The 13,795-nt window shown below is 43.2% G+C and overlaps 1 protein-coding gene across 1 annotated transcript in view; it reads left to right on the top strand.

Annotated features, from left to right (window-relative positions):
- Farp2 (FERM, ARH/RhoGEF and pleckstrin domain protein 2) overlaps positions 1-13,795 on the top strand; it is a 107,336-nt gene that overhangs the window by 775 nt on the left and 92,766 nt on the right. The window lies entirely within an intron of this gene.

Below are 13,795 nucleotides of genomic sequence, written 5' to 3'. Positions count from 1 at the left end.
ATTTCTTAAACTCTTTCATGTCCGAGTAATGGTGGTGAGAAATAGAAATGAAAACAAGGCATTCGTGAAGGAGATAATGTCGATACATAGTGCTGAGAAAGAATGGAGAGACTTTAAGGTTCCGGGCAGAATCTTTAAAGGGGTGGCTTTTCTCCCTAGCTTTGTTCTGTTTCCATGAGGTGTTTTTGACTGGGCCACTGTGAAAATGTTTAGTAATTAGTGGGTAACACTGAAGTAGAGTCGGTCTTGTGGAGACAGTATTATAATCGGCAGCACAGATTCTCAGAGTGTTAGCAAGATGGAAGAGGTCATTTGAAATGGGGAGGTATGAAGTAACCTTTACTTGTAGACAAATAAAAGTTTTGTGAGTTTCGGGACATGGGAAGGCATTTTACAAAGCACTTTGTGGCTGTTACATTGTCAGTTCTAAAGTCTTCAAAGGAGGTGTCCGAGTTGCAGAGCTTCCCCGGGTCCCTATCCCCCACCCTTTTTTCATTGAGACAGTTTCCATAGCCCCTGCTGGCCTCCAACTTATCTTCCTTGTCAGCCATCTGAGTTCTGAGAGTACATTTGGAGCACAAGTGTGCGTCATGGCTTCCTATGCACAACCCCATTTTAAATAAAGCACAGGAAGACCTTGACTGGTGGGGTTGTGGATGACTCTCTGGGATCCAAGAAAACCCAGCCATGGCCCCTGCTTCTCCAGTGCCCTTACTTTGCCACATTATATGGATGTGATTATCGAGTTAGGTTCCTTCCTACAGATTCCTTTACTGAGAGGAGCTCGGGTGTGTCTCATTTGCCCCGCCTTAGGCTCCTCATCCACAGACTGGGTTTAGACTATACTTACCTCAGACGCTTGTTGCAATGACTAAGAATCCGTTTTTCAAAGCTGCTAAGATGGCCTGCACTCAGTGAGTACTTACTTCGGTAAGTGTTACTGTCACGTGAAAGAACGACCAGAGGCAAAGGTAGCTCAAGCTCTCCCTGGCTATTTGTAAAAAGAGTTAGAGAATGGGTGATTCCACAGAGTTATCCTGCTTGAAGGGGAGGATATGAACAGCATGGCCAAAGCAGAGATGGATCCACAGGTAATTCCAAGGGGCACCATTATGTCTGTCAAGTTTCCTCCTTTCCGAACATCCCTGCTTCTAATCACACAAACCCCTTTCTGTATTCAGACATTAACAGATTTCTCTAAATTCTGCCAGTCATTTCGGTTCCATTCATAGTTTTCTTTTCCTTGCTTTCCCTTCATGAACTCTGTACACGCCCTGCCCTGCTCAGTGTGCAGCCAGAACACACTGAAAAGCTGAGTGGCTCTAGTCTGTTCTCTAAGGTCAACATGTATACAGTCTTTTGGCTCTATGTATCTGTTGAGGTGAGGGTTTTACTTTATCCAATCAGAGTTGAAAAGCTGAGGCTCTCATAGAATGTAGTATGATAAAGTCTGGTATTATAATTTCCTCTGGAATGTTTCTGTGGCCCATGATTGTGGTCTGCTATTTTTGGACAGCAACTATCAGTATGTGATGTTTTGATTTTTGAGATCCCACTTTTTAAAAAAGTAATCTGATAAGCAAACCTTGTATCAATCAGGTGGTTAAGTAAGTACCCTTGGCTAGTAAACATTCTTTGGCAAGCTTATTCCTGTCCCTCCGCAAAGCATAATTTGAACCATCTTGATCCCAGGAAATGTGCTTTAAATAGTCTTTTAACCTTAACAATGAAATGGTGTGCACATAAAAATTGAAGTGTTAAAAATTATGTATGAGAGCCGGGCAGTGGTGGCGCACGCCTGTAATCCCAGCACTCTGGGAGGCAGAGGCAGGCGGATCTCTGAGTTCGAGGCCAGCCTTGTTTACAGAGTGAGTTCCAGGACAGCCAGGGCTACACAGAGAAACACTGTCTCGAAAAAACCAAATCCAAAAAAAAAAAAATTATGTATGAGGACATGAACAGAGTTGGGAGGACAGGATGGTGGAAGTGATTTTGTTTTAGATTTGTAGGATTATTTCCCACTAACCCTGCTATTTTAGTTTATTGCTACTTTTAAAAACCCGAGAATGGTTAGAGCTTACTGCCAAGCCTGGTGACCTGCATGGGATCCAGGGCACATGTGGTAGGAGAGAAACGTCCCCAAAATTGTGTTCTGATCTCTTTATGTGAATAGTGTCAAACATTGGTTGCACACACATACACAAATAAATGTAATGAAAAACCACGACGGAAGGAATTATGATGTGACAGGATACGGTGATGTCCCTGCTGTGGCTCATCTCTCCTCCCCAGCCCATCCTGATCACATCCCCAGATAAACTTGGTGAGTCCTACCCCAGGCTTGTATAGACGGCCATCTAGTTGAACTACCAGATCCCTGACAGCCCAGCCCCAGGCGCCTTCCTCTTCTCTCCTCTGTTGTGTTGAACTGTGCTCTGCCTTTCTCCTATCTCTGTTCACACACAGGTAATGTGCCCACATCACGTGATTGGGACAGGGCCTGGCCAGGTAGCCTTGTCTGTCCTGGAACTCATAGATCACATGCTTCTTCTTAGGAGTGCTGGGAATAAAGGGTGTGCCACTATGCCCCACCTGATCTCTTGCTTCCTGTGAGACCCCATCCCACTAAGCCTGAGAGGCCACTGCAGTATTTTTCCCCCTCTCTCTGACTGCAGTGGACAAGTGGTCGTGTGTGCTTACATAATTGTTTTCTTTTCTTGATTAAACTCCTCTGTGTGCACACCGCAGAATCAGGGTGGAGTTGAGGCCGTCTGCAGAGGTGAGGAACTGCTATGTCATTCACCTCTATGAGCTGGCGTTCCTTGAGCTATGGTGTGGGAGTCCTGCCACCTATTACAGGTAGTTCCGAGCGATAAATGACATAGGGTAAAGCAAAAGGCTTGGTCTGGGCCTCCTGGCAGTGGTGGTTTCTTGGGACACAGTGGCTACTGTCCTGTGTGTGAGGATTGATTGGGCTTTTTGTTTAGGCTTTCCCTTCACCCCAACTGCTCTTCACCTGCCAAATCCCTCTGCCAGCCTCACTTTGTAATGTTAATCACCATCTAACATCCCCACTGGAATATTGGGATTTTTCTCCCTTAGTAGGTCTTATATCCTTAAGTGTTTAGAGTTCCTATATTATCAGAATTAGTGATCAATAAATGTTTGAATACAATAATAAAGTTTTGTGGAGGGGGCAAAGTGTGATAGCAGCTTTTGTGGAACCTGAAGCATATATAATTAGGGTGGGCTGCTCACGACAGCTGTCATCTCCAGGGGATGGGACTCCTTTGGTCTCTGTTGGCACCTGCACTCAAAAGGCACATGCCCCCCCCCCCCAATTTAAGGTAATACAAAGAAATCAGGTTACAAGTAAAAGCTAATTTATTAAGTAAACATTTGTCTAGTTTGAGAAAAAGTGTGAAGCTAGGGTTGCAGCTGAGCTGATGAAGAGCAAGTGGGTTCCTAGCGCACAAAGCCCTGAGCTGGAGCCTCGGGGCCTCTCAACCTGACATGGTGCCACGTTCCTGTCATCTGGGAGACCATGGTAGAAATGGGGAAAACAGAAGTCAGGGCCATCAGACGCAGTCTGGATACATGAGACCCTGTTTGGAAAAAAAGGAAAGATGAATTACCTTACTATAATCCTGTTTTCTTAGCTATGTATTTTTAATTTCCTTTTCATGGCTGTGAGAAAATACAATGCATTCATTCCTCTAGAATAGCTGATACGTAATTTGTGATTTTTACATATAGGCATATTTTCTAATAGTATACAAACAGCTTTGTGATCCAGGGGTAAGGTGTGGGGGAGGGAAGGACAGAGTTTTATTCTGTTTTGCACAAATACATTTAATAAGGAAGAAAATGTACATCTAAGGCCCTTTTTAAAGTTGTAGTTCTACGTTATTGCCCTGTTTTTCCAATAGGTAAAGACTTGTACTTTGTTTTCTGAGACCTGAACTCTGCCTAGTTTTAACAAATCTGTTGAAAATTTCCTCAGAAATTGGCTCTTTTTGGCTCCTTGTATTTCAACCTTGTCTCTATTCCATTGCCTGTGCACCTTCCACACCAGATGCCAGTGGAGCCTCAGACAATGGTGGACCCTCTTGGGCTGCCTTGTCACACAGCACTAGGGCAACACAAGGTGTGAACAGCATTCTAGTTCATTCAGTGAACATGAAACTAACTACTGGAAACTTAAATGTACTTCCACCCAGAAAGGCCAACTTTTCCTCCAAGTTCCCTTCTCAGGAGAGAATGACACAGGCAGAGTTACATTGGAAAGATCCAACAGTCATAAGTGATCACAATCAGAATAACTTTTTGGTAAATTTTACAGAAACATGACCATAGGATCATATGACTTTGAGGTCTTACATATGACTTTGGGGTCTTACCAGTACCACACCTGTGTGAGAGACCTAGAAACCTGAGCCAAACTAGCTTTCTTTCTGTTATCATAAATTACTTGGGCATATTTCCACCCCCATGCTTGATGCCAAATAAACTAGTAGGGTTTGGAGAGAAGGTCCTAAATGCATTTTCATTGGCCAGTGGGAATTTATTTGGGAAGGAGGAAGTGATGTTGGAAATGAATTTACAAGGTTTTACTGAATATTCTGTCTATTTCTATAAAAGTTGCAGTTTCTTCAGTAGTTGTGGAGAGCAGATCAAAATATCTGAATAATGAATCAATCCCAGTGTTAAAGGTATTTAGTTAGTTTCTTGAGACAGGGTTTCTCTCTGTGTTGTCCTAGAACTCACCCTGTAGTCCAGGCCGGTCTTGAACACAAGAATCCACATACCTCTGTCCTCCAAGTGCTGGGATTAAAAACGTGTACCACCACATCCAACTAAAAGTATTTATTAATTGAACTGTTTTAGAAAAAACAAGACAAAACAGCTATAACTGTTAGACAAGAAACAGCAGTTATTCTTTTCTCTGGAAGGTTGGTAGCTATCAATAGAATCTTGATGAAGCCATTACAGGTGTTTTCAGGAAGCTATGTGGTTTCAAAGATAGCATACTTTCATTAGTGCAAACAGCTGGGAAAGATGAGAGGCGATGGTAAGGGGGATAGGGAAGGATCTGTAAGAGCGAGGATTGGGAGGAGGGGGTGGATATTGGGATGTAAAGTGAATAAATAATGAAAAAAAGAAAGAAATTAGTGCTTTACCCTCTCCCAGTAAGAGCCACTGTAAAAGTGTTTGGGGTTGCTTGCTTTCTTTCTTTCTTTCTTTCTTTCTTTCTTTCTTTCTTTCTTTCTTTCTTTCTTTCTTTTTTTTGTTTTTGTTTTGTTTTTTTCAAGACAGGGTTTCTCTGTATAGCCCTGGCTGTCCTGGAACTCACTTTATAGACCAGGCTGGCCTCAAACTCAGAAATCCACCTGCCTCTGCCTCCCAGAGTGCTGGAATTACAGGTGTGTGCCACCACCGCCTAGCTGTTCGGGGTTGTTTTTAAGGCAGGACGGGTTCATTTTGCTTCATGGTTTAAATGTGTGATGGTGGAACTTAGTTTCTGAGAGTTGTAGAATGCACACTCTATCCTGGCCTTCTCTCTCATTGGCTGGAACACCTGGGTGAGTGTGTGCATGATGTGCTGTGGAGGACTCTGAAAGCAACAGGTAATGGGCAGTGGAGATGAAGGCCAGAATTTGAAGAGCCTGCTTTCCCTCCACTGTCCCCTGGCCTGTTCAGAATGTTCAGAACTTGGAGGTGGGCTCCAGGAAGGGGTAAGGAGAACGACAGAGAAGCTTTCTAGTTTGGAATACAGAGGAGAGAGGGGAAAATCCACTCTTTTTCCTCTCTGCCTCTCAGTCACTCTCTTAATAGTTGCTTCCCCCCCCCCTCCCTCTTGGAGCTTTCTTCCAGGCAAAATACAAGGTAAGAAACCCATGGCTGCTAATGTCCAAAATTTCTGGCTAAAGGGCTGAAGGGGAAAAGGGGATCCTTATGAACAGAGAACACAGCATGGAGAGCATAGAAAGCTTAGGGAAGTTGCCTAGCAAAGTTTATGGACTTAGAGACTCAGCACTGAGCTTATGAGGGTCAAAAACTGAGAACTTAGGAGCTGGAGAGATGGTTCAGCAGGTAAGAGAGCACTGTCTGCTCTTCCAGAGGACCTGTGTTCAATTCCCAACCCCACATAGCAGCTTACAACCATCTACAACTCAGTTCCTAGAGATGCAGTGCTTGCTTCTAGCCTCTGCAGCTAGGTCAGGTACATGAAGGGTTTTACTGAGGAATATCAGGGGCTCTGAAGTGGAGTTTGTACTGACACAGTATTCTACAGAAGACTGAGTAGGACTGGCATCCTGAATCCAGCCAGGCCAGTATCTGCTCATCAGAAATACCAATATGCTCCACAGGACTTAAATAAGACCCACACTCCAACAGCACAGTGTTCTAAAAGTCTAGGATATACTCCAAAGACACTCAGATCTGAAATCCCAGTGAAATGCTCACACACACAAGACTAAAACTGAAATGATGTAAATATTGAACTGATCTGAGAATTTTGTGAATGTCAGTGTACTGGCTAGTCTTATGTCAACTTGACACACAAACTACATTTATTTGAAAGGAGGAGAATCTTAGTTGAGAAAATGCCTCCATAAGATCTGGCTATAAGATATTTTCTTAATTAGTAACTGATGGGGGAACACCCAGGCATTGTGGGTGGTGCTGTTCCTGGGCTGGTGGTCCTGGCTTCTATAGGAAAACAAGCTGAGCAAGCCATGTGAGCAGTCCAGTAAGCAGCACTTCTACACGGCCTCTGCATCAGCTTCTGCATCCAGGATCCTGCATTGAGTGCCTGACCTGACTTGCTTCAATGATGAACAGCAGTATGGAAGTATATGCCAAATAAAGCCCAACTTGCTTTTTGGTTATGGTGTTTTATTGAAGCAGTAGAAAGCCTACGTCAAGATTGTGGCCTCTGTGGCCATTAATTCTTAGAATCCATCCTGGAAATATGTTATATAGTGAAGACACATTGCAGATGTAATTAAGAGTGCTAACCAGCTAACACTGAGATAGTGAGGCTTGCTGGGGTTATTCAGGTCACCAACCCATATGATTAGAATTCTGCAAGGATCTTTCTCCAGATGATGCCAGAAGAGAGGGTTAGAAACAAGGGTTTTCAGTATGTTGTTCTTCCCTTAGAAGGGCCAAGGAGTCAAGAGTGCAGGTGGCTTGTTGGTATACCTGAGGGTCAACCTGAACCTATGGTACTTGCCCAATGCTTTTGGGACCCACCACAAAAAGAGGTTTTTTGTTTTGTTTTGTTTTGTTTTTTTGATCATAGAATTTTGTTTTACATAAAATTAAAACATCTAGTAGTTGTCTAAAACACCAAGTAAAGGAAGTGATAAATCTATCTGGTGTCAGAAACAACAGCTTACAGGTTACGCTGTAAGATTGATAAATACCAGCTCTGTCCAAGGAAATGCCTTTGGACCAGTTGTCTTGTGTTTTCTGTGGTGGTTGTCTGAAGCTAGTCTTCCTTTCTGTAGCTACTTTTGGACATGCCCAGGTAGGAGGACTATGGTCATAGAGCTCTATGAGGCATATTTATTTTGAACTGATAAGTACTATAAATTAGTACTAATTAGTTAACTTCAAAAGCACATCAACTTTCAGTGTATTTTCCAGTTGAGCTGCTTATAACAGTTTTGGGTCAGTGGCAGAGTTGGAACTAGATCCTGTGTGGGATGCTTCTAAAATTTTTCTCCAGGCACCTGCCAGCCCCATTCCAACAGATGTCTTCCTTTTGTTGGTATGGTGTGTGTGTGTGCATACTATGGGCATGTATACACATAGGTGTGGATATATTGACTTTGTTTTTTGAAATGGTGTCTCTTACTAAATGTGTTGTTTTGATTGAGAGTGGCCCCGAAGCTCGTGGACTTGAATACTTAGTCCCTGGTTAGTGGACTCTTTGGGAAGGATTAGGAGTGTGTGAGCTTTTGGAAAATGTGTGTCACTTGTGGTGGGGTTGAGGTTTCAAATAACTCTTGCTATTCCCAGTGTTTCTTGCTCTTTCTGCAAGATATAAGGTCAAGATATAAGCTCTCAGCTGTCCCTGTTCCAGTACCTTTGTTTTGCCATCATGGACTCTAATTCTCTGAAACTGTAAGCTCCACATTCTTTTATAAGTTGCCTTGGGCATTGTGTCTTTTTGTTTTTGTTTTTTTAATCACAGTAGTAGAAAAATGACTAAACTTAGAGCTCACAAATTAAACAAGACTGGTAAGCCAGCAACTCCAAGGATCTGCCCGCCTGGCACTGAGATTACAGGCACTCCTGGTGATCCAGGCTCTCGTCCTTCTGCTTGAACAGCAAGCACCTTTCCCACTGGCCATTTCCCCAGCTCTTCTGTGGCCTCTTAAAGTCCTAATAACTCACTAGCACAGCAAGTTCTTCACAAATCTCCCTGTGGTTTGAGGTGCTTGTGTTTGCTGGTAGGTTCGTTCACTTGTCCACCTTTGTGTAGTGATGCCTCCAGCTGTGGTTCCTGTGATGCAGCCATGTTAGCTTCCCTCTGGCAGTGCATCCGTGTCTAGAGAGGAGGTGTATAGGAAGGGTGTGGATGTTCACGCCTACCTGTCTGCCTAGCTAGCTCTTTCTCATAAGTTCTTGAACCTTGCCCTGTAATATAAAACCTGACAATTGTTTTTCAGCTTCTACATATTAACTCGAGTAGTTACTTTTTTTTTTTTTTTTTTTTTTTTTTTTACTAGTTGCACTTATAGAATGAGGGCTCCATCTCTTGAGTATAGCAAGGTTGAAGGACTGGGTAGGACTCCATTATCATCAGCTATGAAAATTAGTTCCAGTGAGATGGCTCAGCCCATAAAGGCACTTGTTGACTTGAGTTCCATCCTTGGGACCCACATGGAAGAATGAGAGAATATACTCTCACAAGTTGTCCTCTGACCTACACACACACACAGACACACACACAGATACACACACACATGCTCTGTCTCAGGTTCATGCACATACTCACACACAAATGTAAATGTTTTTATTTTTTAAGCTCATAACATAGATTTTAGACCTGTTGGACAAATTTCATGAATATGGTAAGTATCATATTCTGTCCTGTTTGCTTGGGCAGCAAACAAGTTTCCCTCTTAATTCTCCCCTATGTACCCAGGGTTTCAAGGAAGGCAGATGTTCACTGACCAACAACATGTTAGTCACCTCCTCACTGTAGACAGTAGACTGCGCCTTTGTTTAGAGAGAGCAAGAATCTTGACAATCAGATCAAGGCTTGAAGCTGACCCTGTGGCTTCTGAGTTGTGTTCCTTGGCAGCCCCCTTTTGTTTATTTACTGTCTTAGAGCAGTTTTAGTGCAGAGCTTTCCCATACACATTCCATTCTATACATTCCTGTACTGTCAGCACCTTACCAGAGTAGACAGCTGTTACATCACCACGAAAGCCTTTGCCAACTTTTAAGCTGAATTTTCCAGCTGTAGAAAAGGACATGTCATAGGGTTTTTTTAGTTATTATTTTAAAATGGGAACATAACCAAAGGAGCCAAACTTGTAGTGAATGGTACAAAATGGTGGAAACTGTTTCCAGCTACTGGAGATATTTTTAGGAATGCAGACTCCAAAGCATTCCATTCACATGGAAAAAAAGATGGGAAAATTGCTTGAGTCCCCCATAGGTCCCTGGTTTTCTACACTGCCTTTCTGTGACCTTCTGGGTTGGTGCTCCAGGGAGTACCCAGACAGAGGAGAAGTTGACAGTAGGCTCCCAGAACTGCTGCAGTCTTGCCGTGTTTCTGTCTAGCCTTAATATTTATTTATAAACACAAAAAGCAAAATGAAGTTCATTCCTGTTAGTTCCTATCTTACATAAGGCAGATTCAGAGTGTCCTCCCCCCAACTGTTGCTCATGTCAGATAAGAGCGAATGATGCTAAGTGAAGCAGCCTGTGATTCTACAGCAAGAGCCCAGCTGTTGGCTACTTCTGAAGCAGATGAGAGATGAAGGTTAACCAGTGTTCTCAACACTGGGGTTGTCTATCAGTTTTCTACCAAGTTCTTTACTTTTAATCTCTTCTAAACTTAGTATTATACTGAGCCTTAAAGTCTTAACCTTAAGTCTCTGTCTCGTCTTGAGGCTGAGCACTTGTTAAGTGGGTTCATGCTGCATTGCTGTTGCTGAGCTGCAGAGAGTGCCCCCAGGCCATTTCTTATCCAAACCAGTGTGAATTGGAGTGTCTTAGGACTGACTCTGGGTCTCAGCTGCTGCTCTGTGAAGGACTTACTTTGAGCAATACGACAAGAAAGGCAAAGGTCAGTGCTCAGAAGGTGTGTGAGCTTGCAGAGGCGTCCATAGTGGGACACAGTTCAGGAGCACTTAGACAGCCCTCAAGCTTGTCTTGGTCTTTTGTTCTTATGGTGATGGACTCATTAATGTTAAATAAAGGTTACAGCTGGGATAGAACTAAGCTATTGTAGTTAAGTAAATACACACATATAACCTGAATGTATGGCTTAATTTTGTAGGGTTTTCTAAAGATTTGTTTTATATATGTGTTACATGCTCATGCAGGTGCCTTTGGAGGCCAAAAGAGGGTGTTTGATTCTCTGAAAGTAGAATTATAGGTGGTTGTAAGCTTCCCACCGTGAGTGCTGGGAACTGAGCCCAGGTTCTCTGCAAGAACAGCAAATGCTCTTAACCACTGAGCAATCTCTCCAGCTCCATTTGTTTTGGTTTTGGGACAGAGTGTTTAAGAGCATTTCTATTTGCAGAGGACCTGGGTTTGATTGCCAGCACCCACATGGCAGCTCACAAGTGTACATAACACATTTCAGGGGGCCAGTGCACTCCTCCGGCCTCCTCAGGAACTAGGCATGCATATGGTACACAGACATGCATGCAAGGAAAACACTCATCTGCAAAATATATATATTTAAAAAGAAAGGAAAGGACGGAGGAAGGCAAGCTTGCTGCTCTTGAGCAAAGACCCAGGTTTGGCTCCCAGCACCCAAGGGTGGGTCACAACTATCTGTAACTGCAGTACCACAGGATCCAGTGCTTTCTTTTGACTTCCAGACTCCTGTAGATAATGTGGTGCGCACGCGCATGAGCTCACACAGGCAGACAGACAGACAGACAGACAGATACATTTTTTGAAAATGCCCCCATTTCGTTCCCAAATCCCAGATGGTGGCTCACAACTATCCATCATTCAAGTTCCAGGAGATCTGATGCCCTTTTATGACCTCCTCAAGCACTGAATGTACATGGTACTAAGATTTACATGCAGGCAAAACACACATAAAAAATATAAGATAGGCACTGGGCCAGAGGGCAGACAGTATTCACTTTATACAACATAAGCCACATGGTGTGGTGGTGCACACATGTGATAGGTAGCTTAGTGATTGAGAGCACTTGTGAAGAGACAGAGTCTCACTGCGTGGCCCAGGATGGTTAAGAGCACTTGTTAAGAGGCAGTCTCACGTGTAGCCTTGACTGGCCTTGAGATCACCTGCCTCAGCCTCCTAGATACTGCGCATGACACACTGTGTGGTTTAATGTTGTATAAAGTGAATAGTGTCTGCCCTAGGAGTGCTTTCTCTGTGCTCTGTTTCAGTGAGGGGCTCTCATCTGAGCGAGCTAGTAGTAACTTCCTTTGCATTTTCTTCTTACATTTTTTCTATCTTAGTGTATACTTCTAGGCCCCATGGTTGTCTTTGTTCATTTTCTTAGAACTGCATGGTTAGATGCAGCTATTTTGTAAAAAATACAACAGGAAACCTGAAGACTCTCCTTCTAAGCACATTTAGAGGCTGGGCCAGTGTGATGGCCTGAACCGTGAGCCAGGGCTGGAACAGAGCCCGGTCTGTAAATACATACATAGAAAAATACGTGGAGACTGCATAGAAAAACAAATTAAATAAATAGCCTGTAGCATGTATTTTGACTTTATGTATTTTCACAGTTGTAGCCTTATTTGAGGGGAGGTTGGTTGTGGTGACCAGAGTAAAGCACACACCTTGTTTCAGAAGAACTAATCTCAATGAGTCCATTTTCCCATCACTAGCACAGGCTTCCTGAGAAAACAGCTGCAGGCAAGAGAGAAGCCTTTATTTTGTATCACTTTTAGGTTTAGGCCATATTAGTTCCCCGTTGCTCCTGGATCCCTTGTGGTGAAACAGAACATCATGGCAGGGAGCATGCGATGGAGTGAAGCTGCTGACCTCAACAGAGGCAGAGAGACACTGCCTGACTGACCCATGTCCTTCAAGTAGGCCCCAAGGCAGAGCTTCGTAGAGTCCTGTGAATGTTAATGGTGTAGGAACTAACTCTCTTACGTCTCAGTCTTTAGTCTTACACACTTTGATGTATACAGTACACTGCTTGATGAGACAGTGCAGATGCTTTAATGCCACCGATACTAAGTGACTACTTAGCTGCAGACACAGTGAGATCTAGGCCTGCCCTCAAGGAGCAGCCAGACAGGAGAGCTTCCAAAGAATGGTAGGTCACAGCTAACTGACTTTCACATGTAAATAGCTAGTTTATTCATTGGTTTGAACTGGCTTTATACAGGAATTTTGACGGGAAATTAACTTGGTACCATTATGTACCACTTCATCATTTTGCTCCTTCAAACATTATATTTTGTTTTTACATATCTTATTTCTATGCGTCTGTGTGGATGCACATGTCCTGTGGTGCACTTGTGGAGGTCAGAGAACAGCTTTCTATGTCCGTGCTGTCCTTCCACCTGCGAGTCTTGGGATGGAGCTCTGGTCAGTCTGGCTGGGCAAAGTGCCTTCACTTGCTGAGCCTTGTGACAGGCCCTTGTATTGTGCTTTGCTAAAAGATTCTAGCCTCCTTAATAAACTGAGTGCCCAGAGCACTTCTCAACCAAGACCCTTGTGGGTGTGGATTTAAGGAGGAGTTGGTTGTGAGTCATGAAGAAACTTATCAAATGTAATTCAAAGTCTGCAAGATCCTTTGTTTGGTTTGCTTGATACAAAGGTATGCATGAAGACAGGAATGGCCCTCTAATGGTTGGCGTAGGAGGGAACGGGTGTCTTCTTAGTGCTGAGGACTTTATTCAGACCCTGGTCCTGTGCTGAGTCCTTGTTCTGCCACTGAGCAACAGCCCCAGCCCAAGTGAGATAAATTCTATAAAAGTTACTACAGTTAGCAGAAGATATTTGCAAAGTGATTTGTGAGACATCAGTAAGTTTTGCAGATTACATTCTTTATTGGTTACACATCTGGTGTCTGTGTCTCACTTCTACCACTTTGCCCTGTATCTTTTGTTATATGGTGTTTTACTGTTAAATGCTTTTTCTTGTTTTATTTTGTTTCTATTTTAAAGCAAGTTCTCACTATGTGACCTCAAACTCACAACATCTCTGTCTCCTGAGCTCTCTTGCCCAGCTTTTTGAATTTTGTTTTTGTTGGTGTTTGTTGTTGTTGCTTTAGAGACAGTTCCATATAGACCAAACTGGTCTGGAACTCTCTATGTAGCCACAGATGATCTTGAACTTAGAGCCATCCTCCTGCCCTCCTCTTGAGTCCTAGAATTAGGTGTGTGCTACCACCTGGGTTAAATGATAGGTCTCAGGACTTTGTTCATGCTAGGCATGCACTGTAATAACTGAGGCACATCCCTACCTTAATTTCTAAAATTTTCTTTCATTTTCGAACATAAATACCATTCTAAAGAAGGAAAATTTCCATAGTAGTAAATCCCTTAGTACAGGAAAAAACAGTCTTATGAGATTCTAGTTGATACTTAGCTTGGT

The sequence above is a fragment of the Apodemus sylvaticus genome, chromosome 9 (assembly GCF_947179515.1).
Source record: "Apodemus sylvaticus chromosome 9, mApoSyl1.1, whole genome shotgun sequence".
NCBI lineage: Eukaryota > Metazoa > Chordata > Mammalia > Rodentia > Muridae > Apodemus > Apodemus sylvaticus.
Note: the sequence above shows the minus strand (reverse complement) of the source record. Positions and strands in the feature narration are given on the sequence as shown.